Source organism: Gracilinanus agilis, chromosome 4, assembly GCF_016433145.1.
Source record: "Gracilinanus agilis isolate LMUSP501 chromosome 4, AgileGrace, whole genome shotgun sequence".
NCBI lineage: Eukaryota > Metazoa > Chordata > Mammalia > Didelphimorphia > Didelphidae > Gracilinanus > Gracilinanus agilis.
In genome coordinates, this window is record NC_058133.1 from 513186312 (window position 1) to 513211085 (window position 24774).

General features: G+C 38.3%; 1 pseudogene; it reads left to right on the top strand.

Moving 5' to 3' along the window:
* The first annotated feature begins 413 nt into the window (after nucleotides 1-413).
* LOC123246898 lies at nucleotides 414-23858 on the top strand (annotated as a pseudogene).
* The last annotated feature ends 916 nt before the right edge of the window (nucleotides 23859-24774 follow it).

Sequence of the window (24774 nt, forward strand, 5' to 3'; positions counted from 1 at the left end):
AGAGGGAAGAGCCAAGGGAAGGCGAGAAGGGAAGGGTAGAGCCTTTCTGACTCCGAAAGGAATCCCACCAGGAGCGACACTTGCACAGCGATCCGGGTACTGAGCTTGTGGCAGCATCTCCTGTGAGGAGCAGCCCCGGCCCTGCCACAGGGACCACAAGGGATTCTGGTCCGTCCTGCCTGGGCAGGAAGACTGGGGCGAAGTCTCCCCCAGGACAGTCCACCATGGAGGACTCGGCCCTCATGCTTGCAGACAGAGGTGAGCGTTGGAAGAGAATCTCTAGTGGGGTGAGAAGTCTAGCGCGTCCAGCCAGCACCCTTCCTAGACTCAGGTCTATGGATGCCCCGGGGCCCTGCTCTAGAGCTTTTCTGTGGCTACTGAGGAAGCCAAGAACAGGAAATACTTGGACCGAGATGGGGGAAGGGTGCTGTAGGATGGATCCTTCTGGTCTGGAGGCCGCAAATGGCCATGCAGAAGGGTTCGAGATGGGCCTGGGAAGTGCTGGTGAGTGATCCCTTTGCCAACAAGGGCTGGTGAATTCTTTGTTCTTGCCCAGCTCAACCTCCCCCAGGCTTTGCCTTTCCCCAAGGCAGGAGAACTGAGGAGGGAGTGACTTCTGGATTCCTCACAGCCAGATTGCAGGTGAGTCCTTTTACCCTCTCCAGTGAATCCGTGCCAAATCTTTTCTCAGTATATAGACATATTTCTTTCCCTTGTCAATCCACAAGCATTATCTTCAGTGGTTGTGCATTCCCCCAGATTTCTTCTAAAGATCTTAACCTGAATTGTTCTTGTCAGAAGCCTGAGGCTTTTCTAATCAATTATGTAAAGTTTATATCTAGATTATCAGAGCATGAATTTTTCTATAAAATGTAAATGGACAACTTTTAGATAGGAAACATGTATTTTGAGAAGGAGGATCGCAGTCCCTGTGAATGGTGGGAGTGAAGCATTTGTATATGGGCTGAGAAGTCAGAACCTGGAAAGTCTCTTTCAACTCTTAAGATTTTTCTGTTAAATTAAAAAGTTCAATTCAACAACCACTTATGAAATTCCTGCTGTGTGCAAGGCCATAGAGGTACAAAGAAGAAAATGCAGTGGTCCCTATTTTCCAAGAGCTTTCCTTCTCTTGGTAGTGTAGCCTAATTATCTAACAAAAGTAAACCCACATGAGTAAGTTCTCCTGGCTCTCGAAAAGCCCCGGCCCACAGCTGCCTGCGATCACAAGAAGAGAGAGCGAAAAGCGGGCGACACAAAATTTATATCCTGCCTATGTCAGCACGTAGTAAGGAGGAGAGTGGGGAGCTGGGAATTGTAGTTTTGGGGTTCAGATTCCAATTACACAGCAGATACATGTATTTGCAGTTTTAGTGTTCAGTTTGTGGCCCCATATTTTAGAAGGCTTGGGAAGCTTGGTGGTACAGTGGATAGAAGGCCTGGCCTGGTGTCAGGAAAAGCCGAATTTAAATCTGGCTTCCAGCACTTACTAGCTTTGTGACCCCAGACAAGACACTTCACTCTTTTTGCCTCAGTTTCTTCATCTATAAAATGGCTTCGAGAAGGAAATGGCAAACAAACCACTTTAGTATTTCTGCCAAGAAAACACCAAATGAGGTGACAGAGTCAAACTGAACTGAAATGACTGATCAAAAACAACGACAAATTTTAGGATGGCTTTTATAAGTGAGGATGTGTCCAGGGGAGAATAGGATGGTCTTATGTCGTGTGAGGCTCCTCTAAGGGGAACTCAGGCTATTCAGGTCAGTAAAAAGAAGATTTAGATTTAGGGAGAATGTGACAGCTGCAACTATTTAATAGACTATCGACTGTCTTGAAGAGGGGAGATGGAGCTGTTCTGCTTAGCTTCAGGGGGCTGAGCTGGGGACAGTCCACAAATATATGCTTCAAGAGATGAAAAGGTCCAAATAGAGCTCTTGAAACATGGATGGACTGGCCCAGGTAGCCCTGGGTTCTCAGGCACTGAAGGTCTGTAGGCAAAGGTGGCACTACCACTTGTCGGGGATGGTGGTGTTCTTGCAGATTCTTGTCAAGTTTGAGTTGGGCAAGATGTCCTCTAAGGTCCCTTCCAACTCTGATTCTACGATTAAAAACAAGTGGAGCAACAAACTGTTTCATGGAAATTGGCAGGAGGCCCAATTAAATTAATAAAAGAAATGAGGACAAGCAAAACCGGGAAAAAACATCTGTGGAGATTTATATAATAGTCTCTTTTAGCCCATCAATGATTCTAAGGCACCACATTCATGCTCTCACATTTTAGTAGGTAATGTGCTCCCAGGGGCAAATAGAAATGAGGCTAGAAGGAAATAAAGACAGCAGGAGCAAATAAAATATCACTATAAAATGAATTGTCAAAAAAAGTAAATAAATTCATCGAACAAGAAATAAAGATTTAAATAACCTAAACTCCTAAAGAAAAAAAAATCTAGATGGAAGAACAAGAAATCCTTTCAAACATTCAAGGTACAGTTAATTTCAATATTTTATAAACTTCTAAAATAGGAAATGAGTGCATCCTACAAAGTTTTTCTGTAATATGAATATAGTCTTGATAAATACACCAGGGAGAGTCAAATCAGGAAAAAAAAAACTATTAACTAATATCCCTAATCAATATTCACAAAAATTCAAAATAAGTTATTAGCCATGAGGGTAAAACAACATCACAAAAAATTATGCACTAAGACCACGTTGATTTATATCAGAAATGCTGGTTGGTTTAATATTGGGAAAATTATAACATGAATGCTATTAATAACAATCATATGATTATATCAACAGATGTAGGAAAAAGCTTTTAACTAAATACAACACCTAGTTCTAATAAAGGTACCAGACAACATTGGACTAAGTGGGCTCTTCCTTAACGTGACAAATAGTATATATCTGAATCTAAACGTTAGCATTATATGTAATGGGTATACATGAGAATCCTTTTCATTTGTCAGCACTTCTTTTTCTTTCTTTTTTTTAACTCTTACTTTCTGTCTTAAAATTGATACTAAATAATTTTAAGGCAGAAGAGTGGTAAGAGCTAAGCAATGGGGATTAAGTGACTTGCTCAGGGTCACACAGCTAGAAAATCTGAGGCCACATTTGAACCTAGATCCTCTCATCTCCAAGCCTGGCACTCTATCCACTGTGCTGCTTAGCAGCCCCTCTCCCCTTTTGTTTAACAAAGTGCTAAAAATGCTGGCAGTAGTAATAAGACAAGAAAAGAAATTAAGAGAATAAGTATAAGTAAAGAAGAAACAGAATGATTGCTTTTTGCAGATGATATGATAATGTACTTAATTCTAGAGAAACAATTAATTGAAATAACTTTAGCAAAATTGCAGGCTTTAAAATAAATCTGAATAAATCAACATTTCTACAAATTGCTAATAAAATCCAGCAGAAAGAAACAGAGAGAACTTCCATTGAAAGTAACTGCAGAGGGGCAGCTGGGTGGCCCAGTGGATTGAGAACCAGGCCTGAAAATGGGAGGTCCTGGGTTCAAATTTCATCCTCAAGCATTTCCCAGCTGTGTGACCCTGGGCAAGTCACTTAACCTCTATTGCCTAATCCTTACCACTCTTCTGCCTTGGGACCAATACTCTTGGTCCCAAGGCAGAAGTAAGGGTTCAAAAAAGAAAGAAAGTAACTGCATAATGTATAAAATATTAAGGAATCTGCTTGCCCATATATATACATATATATATAAGAATTATGCAAATACAACCACAAGACACTACTTATAAAAATGAAGACAGACCTAAGTATTAGAGAAATAGTAATTGGTCATGAGCAGAAAAAGTCAATATAATAAAAATTATATTACAGTGCAAATGAGCCTATTTTGATTAAATAACATACCAATCAACTACCAAAGGATTACATTATGGAATTGGATAAATAATAGTGAAATTCATATGGAGACCAAAAAAAGTCAAGAATCTCAAGGGAAATAAAAAGTGAATAAAAATGAAAGTGGGAACAAAAGGGGTCTAGCAAATACAAGCTCCCAAACCACACTACAAAGCAATAATTCCCAAAATAATCTGGAACTGGATAAAAAAATAGAGAAATTAATCAATGGAATACCACTGAACCTGCTGGCCTAACATTTGATGAAGACAAAAACCTCAGGTACTTGGACAAAATCTTACTTTTTGGGAAAATTGGATAGCAATATGCAAGAAATTAAATGTAAACCAACATGTCCACTTTATACCAAGATAAGACCTGAATGGATATGTAATTAGACATAATAGGTAACATCATAAATAGATTAGAGGAACATAAAAAATTACATAGTGGATCTATGGATAGAAGAAAAAGTTCATGGCCAGCCAAGGGATAGAGAAGATCATAGAAGATGAAATGGATAATTTTGATCATATAAAATTGAAATGTTTTCTATTTTTTAAAATCCAGTAAAACAGATCAAAAGGGAAATAATTAACTGAGAAGGAATCTTAACAAATTTTTCTAATAAAGGTCTTATTTCCAAGTTTTATAAGGAATTGATTTAAATTTATAAGAATAAGGGCTATTCCCAAGTTGATAAATGGTCTTAAGAGTATGAATAGGCATCTCTGAACGAGAAAAACCTCAGGCTATAATTATATTAAAAAAACAAAAAGTTGTGAATAATTAGAGAAATGCAAATTGAGGTAATTTTGAGGTTCCACCTCACACCCATCAGGTTGGCAAAGATAACAAAAAAAGAAAATGAAATTTTGAACAGGCTGTGGGAAATATACATCGATATACTAGCGGACCTGTGAAATGAAACCTTTATGGAACCTTTTTGGAAAGCTATTTGGAATTATACATCAATAATATGAAGACTTGTATAAGCTACCAAAGAATGAAATCAGCAGAACTAAGAGAACTATTTGTCGAATAATAGCAACACCGAAAAAATAAATTAAAAAAAACTCTACACTGATTGATTCAGTGACCATCCGTAATTTCAGAGGTCCATTGATGAAGTATATTCTCCAAATTCTGACACACAGATGAGGAAGAGGGAGTTCAATCAGGTGGGGGAGAAAATACATTTTTGTTAATTAAAAAAATTTTTTTAAGATGAAAGAAACTAAGCATAAACATAAGGTTCCTTGCTGCAGGCAGCAGAGTTTTGAGATCATTGACAGATAAATTCCCCAAATCCCCAAAAAACATTTTCCATCTATGTGTAGCAGATTGAGAGGTTTCTGAGAGGAATCCATGAAAAAGATGTCAGTAACTACTGATCACTCTGATAGTTACTTTCTCTACAAATTATCTGAGAAAAGTTTGCATATAACAAGAGCATCCTTGACAAAGAGGACAAATGGTTTAAAATATATTTTTTCCAATGCACCCCCAACTTGTCAACTAATTAACAAGCATTTTTTTAAATTTTAATTTGAATATTTTCCCATAATTACATATTTCATGTTCTTTCCCTCTCCCCACAGTTCCACTGGGTTTTACATGTATCATTAATCAAGACCTAATTCCATATTATTGATAGTTGGATTAGAGTTATTGTTTAGTGTCTATATCCCCAATAATATCCCCATCAGCCCATGTGTTCAAGCATTAACAAGCATTTATTAAGCATTTCGTATGTGCCAGGCATTGGACAAAGTAATGGGGATACCTGTGTGTGTGAACAGACAAATCCTTTCCTCTTTAAGAGTGATGAAGAAAGCATCTTTAAAAAATCCAAGTCTAAGCCTTACCCATCTTTCTCTATCATTTCCTAAACAAAGCCCTGCTCTCCTCTGTTTGATCAACCCAAGAAGGATTCCTCCTTGAAGCAATTAGAGTAGTGCTTGGACAAGTGCTAAGCACCCAAAATTGATCCTCTTTCTCCTGAAGGGGTGATAATAATGATCTTCCTAAGAGATGTAACCCTTCACCCATTTCCACTGGGGATTATAGTATTGATAAGAGGGAAGAGGTCTTTTTGCTTCATTTACCTTCTAGAGATAGCTTTGGAGGTGAGTGACCACTGGGGTGAATAATTTTTGTCCAAATTATGAAAGGCATAATTATAGACCAGCCAAAAAGTTGGTAAAAGTTGTAAGATTTAAATTAGTATCAGTAAATCCAAGTATTATATTTTATAAAATTTATTAGTAATCACTTGAAATAGAAGAAATAAAAAATAGAAGTACAAAGCTTAAGTATGACCACATGAGTCAACTTTCCTGCCAAGCTCTCCCCCAGCCTCCACAGCCACATTCCAGGAAGAAGAGAGAGAGGGACGGAGTCATGCAAAAACTTTATCCTACCTACATATAGGCACACAGTGTTTGCACTCAGCATGAGCACACAAATGGGATGCTGGGTAAGAGAATCCTGAGGAGCAAATTCTATCCACACAATCTCCTCTCTGATTCCATTGGGAGGAGAGCATGTTGGAATCTCCCAGATTTATATGCCTAGTCTCCCAATGAATCATTACACATAACCAGCTTATATCTCTAAAGATCTCTTACTAAAGGTACATATAATATTGCACTTTCTAAGGGGAAATTACAATAATTTCTAAGGGGATGAGAGGGAAATAAAAGAGAAAGAGAGCAAAACTAATGTTAGGTGGGCACATTGACAAAAAGCCAATTAGGGGCAATCCTTTGGCATAAGAGTTTACATTCAGAGTAAATGTGTTCAACCTCTCACAGTTCAATTCACTCCATCCCAAAGTTCATTCTGCATCTTTTGATGTAGTGTGTGGTTTCTGCAGGCATCTCCATGGAGCCTTCTCCAAATAGTTCACTTTCTTAACTCAGGGAGTTAGTGAGTTTCTTTTCTTGAAAATTTCTCCAAAAGATTGTAAACTTAGCATTATAGGATAATACTACAATTCCCTGAGGAGGGTGTTGACCAACACCCGGATCACCCTGGGATACATGGCTGAGTTATGAGGTATATGAATCAATTGTCAAAAGAAAGTAAAAAACATAAAAAAACAAAGAAAAGAAAAGAAAAAATCAAAATCAAATAGCATATAAAAATAATGAGTAAGCAAGAATAAGCTCATAACAGGTTCTAGAATTAGGGCCCAACAAAGTGATTTATGTCCCACAAGCTTATAGGACCATTGCAGCAATATGCACTTACCCAGTCAGCAGCTAGGACTACAGAAAATTGCCATACTATGAAAGAGAAAAAAGGGACTAGACTTCGAAGCAAAGGGGAAATAGCATTCCCTGGCCTGATTTTACCTTCACTCACAGGGATAAGGGAGCCAAAATGGCAGCCAAATTGAGGTACTTTGTCTAAATCTGGCCCGGGGAAATCCTGCACCTGACATTGTCAAATAGCCACTTCCTCGAACCCCAAAACAAGTCCTCTGTCTTGACACAAATTCTTGTCAATCCCACTAGGATTGGTTGGTCTCCATGACCTTGTGCTTCTTGGCAGATTCTCATCAATCCCATCAGGTTTGGTTGGTCTCCTTGCTTTTTGGCACTGTACAATGGCTCGGCTCTTTTGTGATCCCTTCTTCTGAAATCAAACACAATTATTAGCTAAAGTCCCATAATATTTGATAATCAATGGCAGGTTTCTACAGTCTAAAGCTTTTTGGTATACATTGACATTAGGGCTAATGGATATTGTAAACTTATTTTAGTGAAAAATTAAAAAAAAAATTAACATTGGTTGCATGTAGTACAAATACAAAAAATAAGAGAGGAAAGAAAATTCAAACACCCTATTGCACATAAAAGGAAAAACAATAATAAAAATTTTAAAAATTCATAGTGCACATTCCATGAAACACTGTGTTAGCCAAGCAGAGGCACAACACAAAGTACAACAACCTTGAACAGACAAGGCAGATAGAATCTGAACTGGTCCCTAAATCAAACTTTTGGAAGACTTCATGAAAAGGCGTTCTACAACAAGTGCCTCCCCTTTCTCTTTCTTAACTCCTTATAATCTGTCTTCTGACCTCCTCATTCCTCTCCAAAGTTACCAGTGATCTGTTTAATTAGATGCTAAGGGAGAGCTGGGTGCTCAGAAGATAGAGCATAAAGCCTGGAGTCAGGAAAACAGCTTTAGACACTTACTAGCTGGGTGTGATTCTGAGAAAATCATTTAACTCTGCTTGCCTTAGTTTCTTCATCTGTGAAATGAAGATCATAACAGTCCCTACCTCCCAGGATTGTAAGGATCAAATGAGATCAGCGTAAAATGCCTAGCATAGTGCTTTAAGCTCAAATGAAAAAGAATATAAGTCCTAAAGGACAAAAAAAGAGAGAGGAACTGATCAGGTAGCCACAGTGAAAGAAAAGATGGGCTGCTCACCCTTCAGGCTGCATTTATGCCCTTGCACGATAAGAGATGCAGAGGAAGACCCTCTGCTTGTTGGCTGGACTATTGATGGGTGGGTGGTAGGGAGTAGTTTCTGGTAAAGGTCACAGAAGTTGGTTTACCAACCAAAAACCAGGTTTACCAATCAGAAAGACCTCATTTGCTTCCAAGTACTGCAGGAAATATTTCCTTCGGCACTAAATAGAGTTCTGTGGCAGTTGTGGATAACTACAGTAAATGTCATCATTATGTAGGGGTGGAAGTGGAGGGGTAGGGACAGGACTGAAATTTAGTCCACATCTCCAAAGTACAGAGGAATCTGTGACCTCTGAGAAAGAGCAGAGTGCCCTCAGTGGTGGGAGGAGGGAGCTCCTTGCATGACCTTGTGGGGTACTACCTCCAAATAAGTTGGGACACTTGGAGACTGCATACTAACCATGAATGATTATTTGGAACAAGATTGATGTTCATGTGATGTATGTAAATCGTGAAATGTTCACTGACTTTTCTTGTGAGGTTTGAGGCTTTAGGAGAAAAAAAATTATTTTCTTGGGGTTCACTTATGGAAAGAGTGAGCTTGAAGATTCATGTAAAACTATACATTGTGTCTAGTGTAAGTGAAGCCTGGAATGAATAATAATTTAGACATATTTGATATGAAATACTCAGAACTCTCAATGGTGTGAGAACCTCCCTTGATAAAAACTACACAGAGCCAAGGGCTCTGGGACTCTGGGAACAGTATCTCTGTGAGAATCACCTCACAAGATGATTCTCTGAAGAACAATAAAACATAGGGATTTTATATAACTTTTGGGGAACTCAGGACATCAAACATACTCAGACAGGTTGTAAGCAGGCTTGGGAAAGAGGCTGTAGCCAGAGCCTAGGGTATCAGGGAGTGGTGTACTACAATGGATACTAAAAGCATGGTTCCTGCACAGGTCTTGGTCTTCTTGGGACCAGATCTGTGATACAATGGGGGAAACTTCTAAGACTAAAAGGGAATTTAACTAATTTGACTGTCTACTAGTCCCACCTAAACTGGGATCATTAAGTACTTTAAGGTCTCTTGTTCAGTCTGAAATGAGGTCAGTCTGAGACTTCCTTAGGGTCAAGTTCCCAGGGGACAGGGGCAAAATTTGGGTTCCCAAAAACCCAATTGACATAACCTTCCACTTCATGTGTCTCAAGGCATATGAGAGGAACAGTCCCTGCCAAGCAGGAATGTGTTTGATTCAGGAAGCAGTGACATTCAAGGATGTGGCAGTGGACTTTACCTGGGAAGAGTGGAACTATCTGGATCGTGCCCAGAGGGACCTGTATAGGGATGTGATGTTGGAGAACTATGAGAACCTGGTCTCCCTTGGTAAGCACATTGTCAGGCCCTTGGGACTTAGAATCTGGCCATCACAGTCTCTGGTTAAGACTCTCTTGCTGCAAGCTGTGGGGTATCTGAAACGCTGAGCTGAATTTTCACTTGTTGGGTAAAGAGTATTCAAGATTATTAATCACTTGTGGTCAGTTCCAAGTTCCTTATGGTCCAGTGAGAGAATATTTTTCTCTTTACCATTTCCAAGTGAAAGTCCATGATTTGGACAGATAGGTTCTTGGTACTGGCCTCAAAACCCCATTCCCTGTCCATTGACCTGCAGGCTGAAGTCCCCAAAGAATACAAAGACCTCCTTCCAGAAAGCTTCCCTGCTTTGCTGGAATCTTTTTCATTTGCTTGGATTTCTTTTTCCCAGTGAGGCCAGTAGGAAATCCTTCTGGACTGTCTTTAGTATTCCCCCAGCTCAGTTTTCTCCATACCACAAGTACTGAATAAATAGGTCAGGAGCCTGACCACAATTCCCTTTATGTTGGAGTTTAAGTCCTTTTTGCCCCTAGGACCAAACATAAAATTCTCTGGTTATCCTTCCCAACCCTCCCCATCTAGATCCCATCTTGCCTCTCCTTTTTTAGAGTTTGCTTGTTTCAGAGGTCCTTGATATCAGGTATATGCTTCTTGACTATTCTTTTTCCCAAAACTAGCAGTGAAATTTTAGATAACTTTCTATCTTCAGCCCTTTCCCATTTCTAACTTCATACCCAGGACTTCCTATTTCCAAACTGGACATAATCTCCCTGTTAGAGAGAGGAGAAGCGCAATGGATACCAGAGGGAGAAGTGCCCAGAGGCTCTTGTACAGGTGAGTCCAAAACAGGTAGATAGTAGTTACTGCAGACAGCATCTCCCCTGATCCCTGGTGTCCAGAGAGCTCACCTCCAGGTTAGGCTTTGTGGGGAAGACCTTTGTCAACTTTGAAAAACAGAACCACCAAAGTAGTTACAAAGAACAAGTCTTTAATCAGGACAAGGAAGACAATGCTCTATCGTTTATCACACAGAGTCATGCACAAGATACCACACAGTGACAAGTTCTGGGACTCTGGAACACTGTTTCCAGAAAAATGCACTTCTTGAAAGGGGATTTTCCAATGAACTGAAGAACTTGGGGTCCTATATACACTCTGGGGAATTAAGGAAAGGATACACACCTGACTGGTTACAAGGTAGTTTGGGAAAGAGGCTGTAGCCTAAGAGAGGCTAAGAAGACAAAAAGTATACTTTAGGTTTGAGTATTTGTATCACTCCTATTCAGGGTGCTTAATGGTCCACTGTTCAGTCTAAGACCAGGGTCATTCTGGGAGTTCCTTGAAGGCAAGTTCCCAAGAAACAAACGTAAATTTGAGGGTTCCATAAAACAAGGTCATTACCTTAGACTCTAAAGTATGGACTTCCCCTTTCAAAATCCCAAAAGCTGTCTTTCTCTCTCTGTTCTTGTCTCAGTGAATAAGATATATTCCTTTTTTTGTGTTTAAAAATAACTTTCAGTTTAAACACTATCAGCAAAAAAGATTCTTTATACACAAAGAAAAGTTACTGCAAGACCTACCTCAGACTATTCATTTCCATGACTTTCAGGTACTATAAAATATATTAATTGTATTTTTAAGAAATAAATTGTAGTGCTTGCTTTAGTTTTGATATTATCCACATGTCCCTGAATATTGCTCCTCTTCCCTTCCAGAGAAGAAAAGAACATCAAAACCAGTTCATCAGACTAACCATACTGAACAATTAACATAATTAATCATATTGAAAACAAAAATATCCCAAACAATATGAATTGTCTCTTAGATTCAGAAAGAACTTTTGCTAAAGCACAAGAGAAGTCTTTTAAAATATGATTAAAAGTATCTAAATGAAATTAAGAGCAGGCTAATTTTTAAAAAAACTTGTAAAGAACTACATGGGATAGCAAATTGTGAAATGAGTAGAACCAAGAGCACATTGTACTTAGCTAACAGGTTTAATACCAGAAAAATAACTTGTTAATGTTATCTCCCAAGAAAGAAATATGAAAGACATAATTGATATATACATATCTGTCTCCCAGATGATGCCTTCTATGATGCGGGGAGGAGGAGGGACTAAGACACTGGTAAATAAATTATATTAACAAGGAGGGGGGGAATGAGGGAGGGAGGGTAAGGAAGGAAGAAAGGAAGGAAAGAAGAGAGGAAGATAGATAGATAGATAGATAGATAGATAGATAGATAGATAGATAGATCTAAACTACCTGGGTTCATATCTGGCTTCAAGACACCAGTTGTGTGACCCCAGACAAATCATTTAAACCCCATTACCTAGCCCTTAACCAGTCTTCTGCCTTAAAACCCATACTTAGAATTGACTCTAAGACAGAATGTAAGGGTTTTTTTAAAAAAGTACCTAAACCTAAATCTAGTATTATATGCAGTGGGGAAACACTGGAAGCTTTTTTCTAGCAAATATAGGAGTAAAGATAATGCACCTCCTTTCCCCATGATTATTTTCACCTAGTTTAGAAATTCTAGTAATAGCAGTAAGGCAGGAAAGGAAGTTAAAAATAAAATGGTTAGGCAAAGAAAAGAAAAACACATGTCAATGAAAATATTAGTAACAGCTTCACTTGGGAAAGTAAAATTTAAGAATCAAATTTATTGTTCATTGATTGGGGAATGAGTGAATAGATGATGCAATGGAATATTAGACAGCAAAAAGATGTAGAAAAATTCGGGACAGAGGCAAGAGGCTACTATGCTGTGTGGCAGAACACTAAGTATTAGCCAAGAGCTGAGTGGTTCAAGCCTACAGACAGACCCAGACTAGGAGCTTCAACCCCACCATATGGCATTCCTCAGGCCCAGGGTAGGGAGGGGTGCCTACTGTACCCTGATCAATGAAAGAGAATGTTCTGTCTTCCTCTGTCCCCTTTCTTAGGTGCCATTTTTTCTTTATTATCTGATGACTGTGAAACCCAGCTCTCTCTCCAACCCTGAGTAACGTTTTGGTTCTGGCTACTATGTTTGATAGGGTTTCAGGCTTTGCCTCCATGTCCCCAGAGCTTTGCTGGATGGGGTCTCAGGCTTTGCTTCACACAATAAACACAACAAATACAGAGAAACCCAGAAAGACTAATAATGAATTAAGCCAAAATGAAGCAAACAGAACCAGGAAAAATAAGTATGATTACAATTCTATAAGTGAAAAGAATAATAAAAGCATTTTAAGTTGAAGCTACAAAATTATAATGCCTAAACTTGGATTGAGAAAAGAGATTCTTTGCTGCAATTGGAAGCCATGGATGTAGAATACTTCAAATAACTTTAGGCTTTTTGGATATCTTGGTTAGGTTTTTATTTGTTTTTTTCTTTTTTAAAATTCTTTTTCATACAGAATAGTTCTTTGGGAGGGCAAGGGGCAAAGAGCATGGTAGGAAATGTGGTGGTATAAAACCACATCTAACCACAATTAAAAGAAACAAAAATACCTAAATGTAATTTCTCACTCGTAGAGTCCCTTAAGTAGGAGGAAGTCTGCAACCTACTGCTAAACTGGGTGATAACTCAGAAACATGTGAATCCTAGGAGGAGAGTTAACACCTTTAGAGGTGACAAGTTAATCCCACAGACACTACCCCTGGGCAGGGCTGGACAATTTGGAAACTGTGGTTGGCCCCTGTGAAGAGGGGCAGGAAACCAGCATAAAAGCCATGAAATCCTTGGGCTGGGACAGTCTGGTGAAGTTGAGTCTCATGGAGAGTGTCTCATGGAGAGTGTCTCCCGGAGATAGTCTTCACTGGAGACTGCAGTGTGAATTGTGGTTTCAATTTAGATTCTGACTCCTGGACTACTTCATTGGGTGAGTGAAAAAAGATGACTCCTTTCCTAGTTTCCTAAGAGACTAGCTTCCATCTTGGAGGAGGCCTTGTAGTTACTCACTATTGACCCTCCTGGCTGAGGACTAATATAGGTATTTTCTCTAACCTCTTTCACATTTCTCTACTTTATTGTTTCCCCACTAATTTGGTAAATAAACTTCTGACTTGAGATATAATAACTTTGGCGATCATGTTATTATTTCATATAATTTAAGTCCATCCACTAAATTTAACCTTTACAGGTTCCAAAGGACAAAAGCATGGGGCTAAATCTAATTGCATAAAATGAAATAGCAGTAATGAAAGTCTTGCATGTGTACACAGAGCAATTCACCCTCACAAATATAAAGGGGTGGAAGCTACTTGTAGAGTAGGTTATGGTGGGGTTTTCTTTCAATTAAGAATTAGACAAGATGACCACTGAGACTTCTTATAACTCTCAAGTTCTGACTTTGTGATTCATGGAAAGATTTTAAATCATTTTCTCATTGTATTATTAATGATTGACAAGAATTTACCTGGATTAATTGAATCATATTTTCTTATGCTGTTATTGAACAAATTAGTTTCACATGTTTAATGTTTTAGAGAATTTAAAAACAATTTTTCTGAAGTAAATCAGTCATATTTCTTGTTCTTGCTAATGTGGGGAAAGCTCAGTAATTCTCTAACTTTGCTCAATTTTCCTGATCCATCATTCTTGTCTACCTATATTCTGAGTTCAATAATTTTCTAGTTCAATAATTTTCTGAGCTACTTTTCCCCTTTACTGTGTGGTTTTCCACTATTCTACCCTGTAGAAGATAATTCTATTTTTCACTTAGTGTTGTTTTTAATGGCAATCTTAGGAAGACTTTCATTTCCAAGGAATGTAATTAATTATGCTCAGGACAGCTAGATATTCTATTATCACTTCATTTGTCTATCACATTCAAATGCCTTCAATTTCCCTAAACAATGGTGGTTCTGCCTAATCCAAATGAAGCCTTATTTTCCTTGACGGAATAGTTAGAAACTAGAACTTGCACTAAAATTTGCTTTCTCTTATCACAGGCAGTAATTACTGGCAACTTTTAAAAATTGTCTTTCAGGTTCTCTTAGTCAGGAGACCATATTTGAAATCAAAGATCCAAGTGTGATGCTGGACATTTACACAAGAGCATCAACTAAAGCAAGACTAACAAAGAATGGTGCTTTGGAGTCCACAAAAATAGGAGCTATGGAATATGACAGTCATTTAAAGAAACGGAGGGTTGGCCAGGAGAGGCAAACTAAACAAGTAACAATCTCTCAGAGAACTGTTTTTAATGAAATGAGTGTACCTCAGCATCATGTCTTTGGGAAAAGTTTGCTTCTTGAGTCAGTCTTTGTTCCATTATGGAGAGGGACTGTGGAGAAAAGTCTCCAAAAATGTACAATTGGAAAGACATTCAGAGATTTTTCAGATCTACTTACATGTAATACATTCTCCTTAGGGAAGAACCTTCCTAAGTATAACAAATTGAAGAAGCACTTCAGTTACCACTCAGATCTAATTAAGTTTTACAAAACATGTGCTGGAGAAAAATTACTTGAACACAGTGAATGTGGAAAACCATTAGGCAGAAGAGCAAATATTATTGGACATCAGAAAATTCACATTGAAGAGAAACTTGAGTGTAATAAATCTGGAAAAACTTTTAACAACAGAGGAGCCTTGATTAAAAAGAAGAAAATTGAGAGTAGGAAAAAATCCCTTGAATGTGATGAATGTGGGATAGACTTTAACTGGAGGTCAAATCTTATTAGACATCAGAGAACTCATACTGGATTGAAACCATTTGAATGTAATGAATGTGGAAAAACTTTTAGTGAGAGGGCATCTGTTACTAGACACCAGAGAACTCATACAGGAGAGAAACCTTTTGAATGTAAAGAATGTGGGAAAGTCTTCAGCAGAAGGGAACAACTCATTACCCATGAGAGAATTCATACTGGAGTGAAACCCTTTCTGTGTAATATATGTGGGAAAGCCTTCAGGGAAAGCCAAGTACTCAAAGGCCATCAGAGAACTCATACTGGGGAGAAACCATTTGAATGTAATGAATGTGGGAAGGCTTTTAATTGGAAAGGGCATCTTATTATGCATAAGAGGACTCATACTGGAGAGAAACCCTTTCGATGTAATGAATGTGGGAGAGCCTTCTGTCAGAGGGGGTCCTTTAATAGACATCAGAGAACACATACTGGAGAAAAACCCTTTGAATGTCATGAATGTGGAAAAGCCTTCAGTTTGAGAAGTGTACTCAAAATCCATCAGAAAACTCACACAGGAGTTAAACCCTTTGATTGTAATGTATGTAGGAATGCCTTCAGAGACAGAAATGTTTTTAAAAACCATCAGAAAACACATGGTAGGGTGAAACCTTTTGAATGTACTGTATGTGGAATAGGCTTCCAGTGGAGGTCAAGCCTTGTTATCCATCAAAGAACTCATACTGGAGAGAAACCTTTTGTTTGTAATGAATGTGGAAAATGCTTTAGTCGGAAGGAAAACCTTATCAGACATCAGAGAACTCATACTGGAATGAAACCTTTTGAATGTAATGACTGTGGGAAAAGTTTCAGTGAGAGCATATATATTACACATCATAGAACTCATAATGGAGAAAGACCCTTTGAATGTAATGAATGTGGGAAAGACTTTAGCCGGAAGGGAAGCCTTATTAGACATCAGAAAATTCATACTGGAGTGAAGCCCTTTGAATGTAATGAGTGTGGTAAAACCTTCAGTGAAAGGGCATCCATTAGTAGACATAAGAGAACTCATACTGGGGAGAAACCTTTTGAATGTAATAAATGTGGGAAAGTCTTCAGCAGGAGGGAACAACTCATTGCCCATGAGAGAAGTCATACTGGACTGAAACCTTTTCTGTGTAACATATGTGGGAAAACCTTCAGTGAGAACCAAGGGCTCAAAAGGCATCAGAGAGCTCATACTGGAGAGAAACCATTTGAATGTAATGAATGTGGAAAAGCCTTCAGTTCAAGTAATGTTCTCAGAACCCATCAGAGAACGCATACTGGTGAGAAACCCTTTGAATGCAGTGAATGTGGGAGAACCTTCAGTTCAAGTTATGGACTCAAAAGCCATCAGAAAACTCATTCATACCAGAGAGAAACCCTTTGAATACAATGAATATGGGAGAGCCTTCAGTTCAAGTAATGTTCTGAAAATCCATCAGAGAACTCATAAAAACAAGAATGAAACCATTTGAATAGAATCATATTGCAAAAGTCTTTCGTGATAATATTTTTTTTCTTAAACCATTATCTTATAACTCTTAGAATCAATATTATGTATTGGTTCCAAGACAGAAGGGCAGCAAAGGCTAGGGAATGGGGGTTAAATGACATGCCCAGGATCACACAGCTAGGAAGTGTCTGAGGCCAGATTTGAGATAATATTTTTAAAGGCCATCACTCACAGTGGAAAGAAACCCATTGAATGTGATGAATGCAGCAAAGGATTCAGGTGGAAAACCAACCTAATTCATTATCAGAGAACTTGTATGTAATCTATATGGGAAAGACTTCATTGAAAGTGGATTGTTTCTTCAGTCCTGAATTCTGCCCATTTACAAGTGGTGGCATGGGAAAGATAAGATCAGAGATTGCTGGGGCAGAGTGGAGGGGGATTTTCGCTCATGATGATGCCCATGCCAAGAAACATCCATCTTCACCCCTGCCCCTTGGGCTTGGCCTGTCTTTTATACAGTCAATGACATTGTTCTACTTGGCTTTCTGATTGGGCAATCTGGGTCACAAGTTCTGAACTCCAGGCACTTAACCAGACAGGTCACTCGCCAGGTCACATGCCACCTAAGGGTTTCTGCCAGTCTATTCAGGAAATCAGGGCTTCAGTACTAATACTTAGTATCTATTCTAAGACAGAAAGTAAAGTTTACAAAAAAAGAATTCACTATAGAAAAATGAATAAGGGAAAAGTTTTAGCTAGAGAGAAAACCTTATTAGATAGACTTCAAGGGACACATTCTATAGAGAGAAAGCCTTTGAATGTAGGAAACTCTTTAGTACTAGTAGAACAATTTATATAACAACTATTTAAATGTGAAGGAAAATTACCCTAAAAGAAAGACTTCAGAAATCAATGTATTGATTGATCCTGACTACAGAAGACAGATGTTGAAGCAGTCTTCCCACCTCTTGGCAGAAAAATGATGGACTACTTACAGGGGTTTGGGGCCAGCAGGACATACTTCCAGCTTTTGTATGGCCTTCAACCTGAGAATAGTTTTTACATTTTGAAATAAAGTTTCATTATATTTAAAAATGTATAAACCATTCTTTTGTGGTGCTTTATTCAAGTAGGCATTAGGCCTTCCAAGGTCCCAAAAGTTCAGAATAAGACTAGTTTTCAGACTTGGCTAATATTAATTTATTTTATTTGACTATATTTATTACAACAGAGGACTTTTACCCTGGATGAGAAATGTTATAAGGGAAGATATGGGTAGATACTGATATAAAAAGAGAAAAGAAAGAAAAGAGTCTAAAGCAATTTAAAGTACACAAAATTAAGCACAAGGAACTCAGACAAAAATAGATTAGTTACTATTGTGTTCAATTTAATGTTCACTTAAAGTATATGTAATAGTTTACTTATTCGTGTACATTCTTCTTTTTCCTTCCTTTGTATATTTTTCTCTTTTTGATGTTCAAGTTCATAATTAAAAGAAAACTTAATGGAAATGAAGAATTCCTTCAGCCAGAGGATATCACTGGGAAATATACACTTAGAGAAACCCTTTGGATGTAACAACTGTGAGGACAAGTTTCAGCAGAGAACAAACTTTATTCTCTAAAGAAAACTCATATGCAAGAGAAAGTTTGTAACCTTGTTATTGCCATGTCAAAATGGGTAGATGAGAGGCTAAATAAGATGTTAAATGTATTGTGGTCAGAGTCGGACTAGATGCTGAGGACTAGTGAAGTTTGAGAGCAATTAGAACAGCTCACCCCCAGTCAAGTGCTCCAAGGTTAAATGGATTATGATTTCTGGAGGTCTTGCACAGAGGATGCTATTTCAGGTGGAAAGAACTGGATTAACAATAAAGCATATGACTAGTGTGGGTGGTACATTGAGATACCAAGAGCTAACAAATTCTGAATACTTTTGAATAAAAAGATGCCATGATCCTCACTACTACTGGACTACAAAGATTGGGCAGGCAAGTATAAATGCTGTGGATGTGGAATAGAATGTTTCCTCATTTATAGAGGTTTAAGTACTTATTCTTGGAAAAGGTTTTAATGCTAGTCTGCTACACCAAATATCACTGCAGAGCTGGTCTCTATCTCCTATTTGACTTTACTGCTTATCTGCAACCTAGGCAGTCATCTCACTTGACAACACATTTCATTGGGAGTATAATTCTCAGTACCTCTTTGACAGGTTCTATTATTTTTGTCTATTACTCCTTTTTTTTTAAACCCTCACCTTCCGTCTTGGAGTCAATACTGTGTATTGGCTCCTAGGTGGAAGAGTGGTAAGGGTAGGCAATGGGGGTCAAGTGACTTGCTCAAGGTCACACAGCTGAGAAGTGTCTGAGGTCAGATTTGAACCTAGGACCTCCCGTCTCTAGGCCTGACTCTCCATCCACTGAGCTACCCAGTTGCCCCCTATCACTCCTTTTTTGAAGAGCTCTCTTACTTTATTCTTCATTTCTGTTTTTTGCTTTTTAAAATTTTTAACTCTTATTTTCTGCCTTAGAATTGACATTGAGTATTGGTTCCAAGGCAGAAAAGTGGTAAGGACTAGGCAATAGGGATTAAATGATTTGCCCAGGGTCACATGAGAAGTGTCTGAGGCTAGATTTGAACCCAGGTCCTCCCCACTCTAGGCCTGGCTCTCTAGCCACTGAGCCACCTAGCTGCCTCTGCCATAGCTTTCTGTTATAGGTTGGATTCACTCATGTAATAAGGACTGGACTTTCAAATGTATCTTATTAGTTCAGGTATCTCTTAAGGAATTCTACCAGAGAACAGCTAGGTGGCTCAGTGGATTGAGATCCAGGCCCAGAGAGAGAGGTCCTGGGTTCTAATCTGGCCTCAGATACTTCCTAGCTATGTGACTCTGGGCAAGTCACTTAACCTCCATTGTCTAGCCCTGACCACTCTTTCTGCCTTGGAACCAATACACAGTACTGATTCTAAGATGGAAGGTAAGGGTTTAAAAAAAAAAGAATTCTACTAACTTTTATAAATTTTTTTGTTGATATCTTTTGTTTTTATATCATCTACATTCCCCATTTTATTCCTCTCTCTCCCGTGGAATTATTCCTTGCAAGAAATAATAAAGAAGGGGGAAAATTCAACAAAACTAAGTAATATGATGGAAAAAATGTGATTATTTGTGATGTTCCATATGCAGTCTCCCACATCTGTCAAGAAGCATATATCTCCTAAAGGTATATATCTTGTATGCTAAACTGGTTCATTTTCATTTCGTAGCATTCAAAATAACTAATCCCCCCCCTAAGAAGTTATTAACTGTGATCAGGTTAGATTCATACCAGAGATTCAAGAGTGGATTAACATTATGAAAACAAGACAATTATATGACAAAGAAAATCATCCAAAATTACATGATTAACTCAATAGATAACTCAACTTTTGCCAAAGTACAACATTCATGCCAAAAAAAGCTCACAAAGGAAAGGCACAGAAAGAGCTTTAATATGTAGAAAAGTATCGATCCAAAAGCTAGCATTATATGTAATGGAAGTTTCTTCAACAAATATAGAAGGAAAGGAAGGTTGCCTCTTTCCTTGTTTTATGACATAGTTCTAGAGTTGCTAGCAATAGCAAGAAGAGGAAGGAAAAAATAAGGCATCAAGATAAGCAAAGAAGAAACAAAACTAGACTTGGTTTGCTTATGATTTCATGATTTATATAGAAAATTCCAGGTAATATGCAAAGAAACTAATTGGAAATTTTAAAGCTCTGATGTCAGGCTAAAATGATTACCACATTGTAATCAGACCATTCAATTCTCCTATCTGCTCCAACAAAACCCTGGAGGGCAAAGCACACTGAATAATCAATAAATCAAATGAAAAACTGCTAGACATGATTTCATAACTGCACAAATAGTTAACTTAACGAGAAGTCTGAGAATAATAGTAAAGACAGTCATCAGAAAGCCTAGTTCCAGCATAGAATAGTCTCATAGCACAACCAGATCTGGGCCAGGTTCTATTTAGTCTACAAGTCTCAGTGTCCTGAGGCAGTAAAAACACAGAGCTTTTCCAGGAAGGCACCAATGTGAGGACGTTGGAAGCCCTATGAGTGGGAACGAGCAGTGACCATTATGTTGCAGCAGTCCTTGGGATAGGATAGCCAAGGTCTGGGGACTCTGGGGGCTCTCACACTCTTCTTGAGATATCAGAGAGAGGCCAAAAGACCCAAATCTCTGAACCTCAAAGAATCTACCTAACCCTGTGAGGTAGCAGTCAGTTCAAAAGTTCTAGTGACCCAAAGTGAGACCAACAGAGCCAACCACCGAAACCAAAACTTCACCAGAAGGCCATGAGTCTAGCCCTGGCATAAAAGCTTGGTTTAGGAAATAAAGCTAGAGAAATGGGAAAATATAAAACAATATTGACCAGTTTTAGGATATAGCTATTCTCCAAATGAGTAACTCTATAAGACCTGCTAGCAGAGACTCAAAGAATGTTCCAAAAGGATGACATAAAAACCTAGAAGAAATGAAGCAAAAGATAAAAGATTAAATAAAAACTTAGAAGGATTGGAGAGAGAAGAGTTTAAAACTATTCCCTTATGATGGTAATGTATTCCTGTACTGTAAGGAATGATGAACAGAATGATTTCAGAAAAAGTTGGAAAGACTTACATGAACTGATGCAGAGTGAAATAAGCAGAACCAGGAAAAACATTATATACAAGTAACAGAAATATTGTGGAATGATCAACTGTGATAGCTACTGTCAGCAATATAATGATCCAGGACAATTCTGAGGGACTTATAACAAAGAATACTGTATAGATAGAATCCATTCCCAGGCTCATCCAACCCAGCTTTTCCTACCCCACAATCCCATTTTGCATGTGTACTTTGTGGGCATGTATGGGCATGGAGCATAAAAGGTGTGGGGCCGGAGGTGTCTCGGCGAACTTCAGATTTTGACTTTCTGATTTGGCTTAGGGTAATTTTTAGAAAGGTAATATTTTCTGTCCCCTTCCTACATTCCCCTTTTTCCCTATATCTCCATTTTGATTAAAATTACATTGTTAAGAGCTGCTAATAGACTCCTGACTTAAGAGTTAATTTTATAATGGCAACCAGAATACTTTTTTTTTTAAACCCTCACCTTCTGTCTTGGAGTCAATACTGTGTATTTGCTCCAAGGCAGAAGAGTGGTAAGGGTGGGCAATGGGGGTCAAAGTCAGGGTCACACAACTAGGAAGTGTCTGAGGCCGGATTTGAACCTAGGACCTCCCATTGAGCTACCCAGCTGCCCCCAGAATACTTTTAATTAATATTACATTTAATCTTTTACTTTTCATTATTACAATACCAACCACCTCCAGAGAAAGAACTGTTGGAATTGGAATGCAGATCAATGCATACTATTTTTCACTTCCTTATTTGGGTTTATGTTTTGGGGTTTTGGTTTTATATGATTATTCCCCCCCCCAAAAAATGAACAATATGGAAATGTCTTTCATGATAATACATATATAACCCAGACTAATTCGCTTTCCAAGTCTGGGAGAGGGAAAGAGAGGGAGAGAGGGAGGAAGACAAATTTGATCATATAACTTCAGAAAATTTATATGAAAATGTTTATTACATGTAATTGATTAAAAAATTAAAATTAAAAGTTAGGAATGGGGAAGAAAACTATTCCCTAAGTTCATTCAAGAAAAAGTCTCTAGAAACTAGATTATACCAAACACAAATCAATGACTCCATGAGATAGCAAGAAATGTTAGGACAAAGTCAAAACTGACAAAATTAAGTATGTTATCAAAAAGGTCCAATGTGCAAAACAAAGTCAAGATCATTTCAGTTTCATTTTAAATTCCCTGAAAATCATAATTTATAGGGAAATAAGCCTGAAGACTATCTTTAATTAAATTGAATATAGCCAGAATCCACCTGAAGGGAAAAGCTCCAGCAATCTTAGAGCCGAAATGCCTATGTTCCACACAAAAGAAATAAAAATACTGTCATTTCCCAAAAGTTATTTGAGGACAAGGAACTGCAGCATCTAAAACCTTCTACAGAAAATCAGAAGAAATTTTGGGGTTAAATATTCCATTCCTTTGTTATTCTCATATTCTAAAAGTGAGATTTTTCAGGGATACATATAACAGTTCAAGCACTCGTTTACTTAGTTGCCTAGGCTATAGAATGACTACAAAATCAGGTCAAAAACAGGAAGATCTCACTTGTAGCTTAATCTAGGAATCCAGATGCCTTTGTAGTACTTGAGGGTACTTTCCCTTGATGTTAAATAGGAAAAACTCCAGCCCCTGCCTCCCTAAGGTGCTGAGCCCGGTGAAACAGTGATGAGGGTCTGGGCCCAAGTAGGATCTGGTCTGGACCAATCCCAAGGCCATGACTGCCTCACTGGACAGAATTCTGTCCTAGGCTATGGTGGTCAGGGGAAACAGTGTCAGCAAATCAGTGTTTACTATTCAGTTGATCCAGTCTTTTTGCCATAGATTATGAAGATTCATATGCAAAACTGTGATAGTGTTAAAAGGGAAATTCTTTGAGGCTTTTACCCCGATTAATGAGGCAAAACTCAGGATAAAGAAAGGAGTATAGGGCAGCTGGGTAGCTCAGTGGATGGAGAGCCAGGCCTAGAGATGGGAGGTCCTGGGTTCAAACCCGGCCACAGCCACTTCCCAGCTGTGTGACCCTGGGCAAGTCACTTTACCCCCCATGGCCCACCCTTACCACTCTTCCACCTATGAGACAATACACAGAAGTTAAGGGCTTAAAAAAAAAAAAAAAGAAAGAAAGAAAGGAGTATATTGTAAATACATCAAGGAAGCAACCCATTGCTGGGCTGATCGGTGAAGATCAGCCAATTCGCTTCCAGGTGAGCCGGCTTTTATCAGACAAGCTGCAGAGGTCCATGACAGCAAAAGAGGCGTCTGCAGCTCATCTGCTCTTCAAGGTGGGAGTCTGTGACAGCTTCCAGGCACGAACATCCCAGGGAGAGGCATGTGATTTGACTACTGACAAATGTCAGTAAATGCAGAGCTACAGACTGAGAGATGCCTCCACACAACGTTGACCAACAAGTGGGTCTGGACACGGTGGGTCACTCAATCAGCAGAACTTTGGACAATAGATTTCAGGAAAGCGGTTTGATATTTTGGACATGAAAGGGCGAGATCTTAGGATGATGAGAAAATATATCAAAGGATTAGAGATGATTTCTCACTGGGCTTTTGGGTCATTTCTATGGAAGAATTTTGAAGAAATCTATAAAATACTTAAATCCAGTCCTCAAAGTTAAAAGACTTTAAATGAATATCTAAACACTAATTCATAATAGATTTCAACTATCAAAGAAAGGTTGCACGAGAAGGATAGCCAACTGCATATCAAGTAAAGATGACATATATGGAGGCATCTATAAAAAACTAGGATGAGCTGAAACCAATATTTCCGTGAAAATGTATGGAAACTTCAAGAAAAAGAATATTCTTACTCAGAACCAGGGAAGAAAGGGAAAGAGGAGAAAAGTTAGTGTCGTTTCTAGGAATTTCATTTGTCTTAGCCACCAACTTCCAGGAAAAAAAAAGCCCTCTTTTACTCCTTTCTTTCCTCCAATTCACACTCTCTTGGAGAACTCTTTGATCTTAGAACTATATCCTATTAATGACTAACTTTAGTCCATGGAGAGGATTAAATCCTGGACTTGAAGATGATAATGATTTTATAGACTCTTGAAATGGTAGATATCTATGTGTGTACCTGCCCATACACATTATGTAAGGGTGTCCAATGGGGATAAGCTACTCTAGAAACTCCAATTTTCATCCAACTTATAAACGCATTATTAAATTTTATTTTATTTTATTTTTCCCATGTATATGCAATAACAATGTTTAACATATGTATTTCAAAATCCATTTTCTTTTCTTTCCTCCACCTCCTGAGGA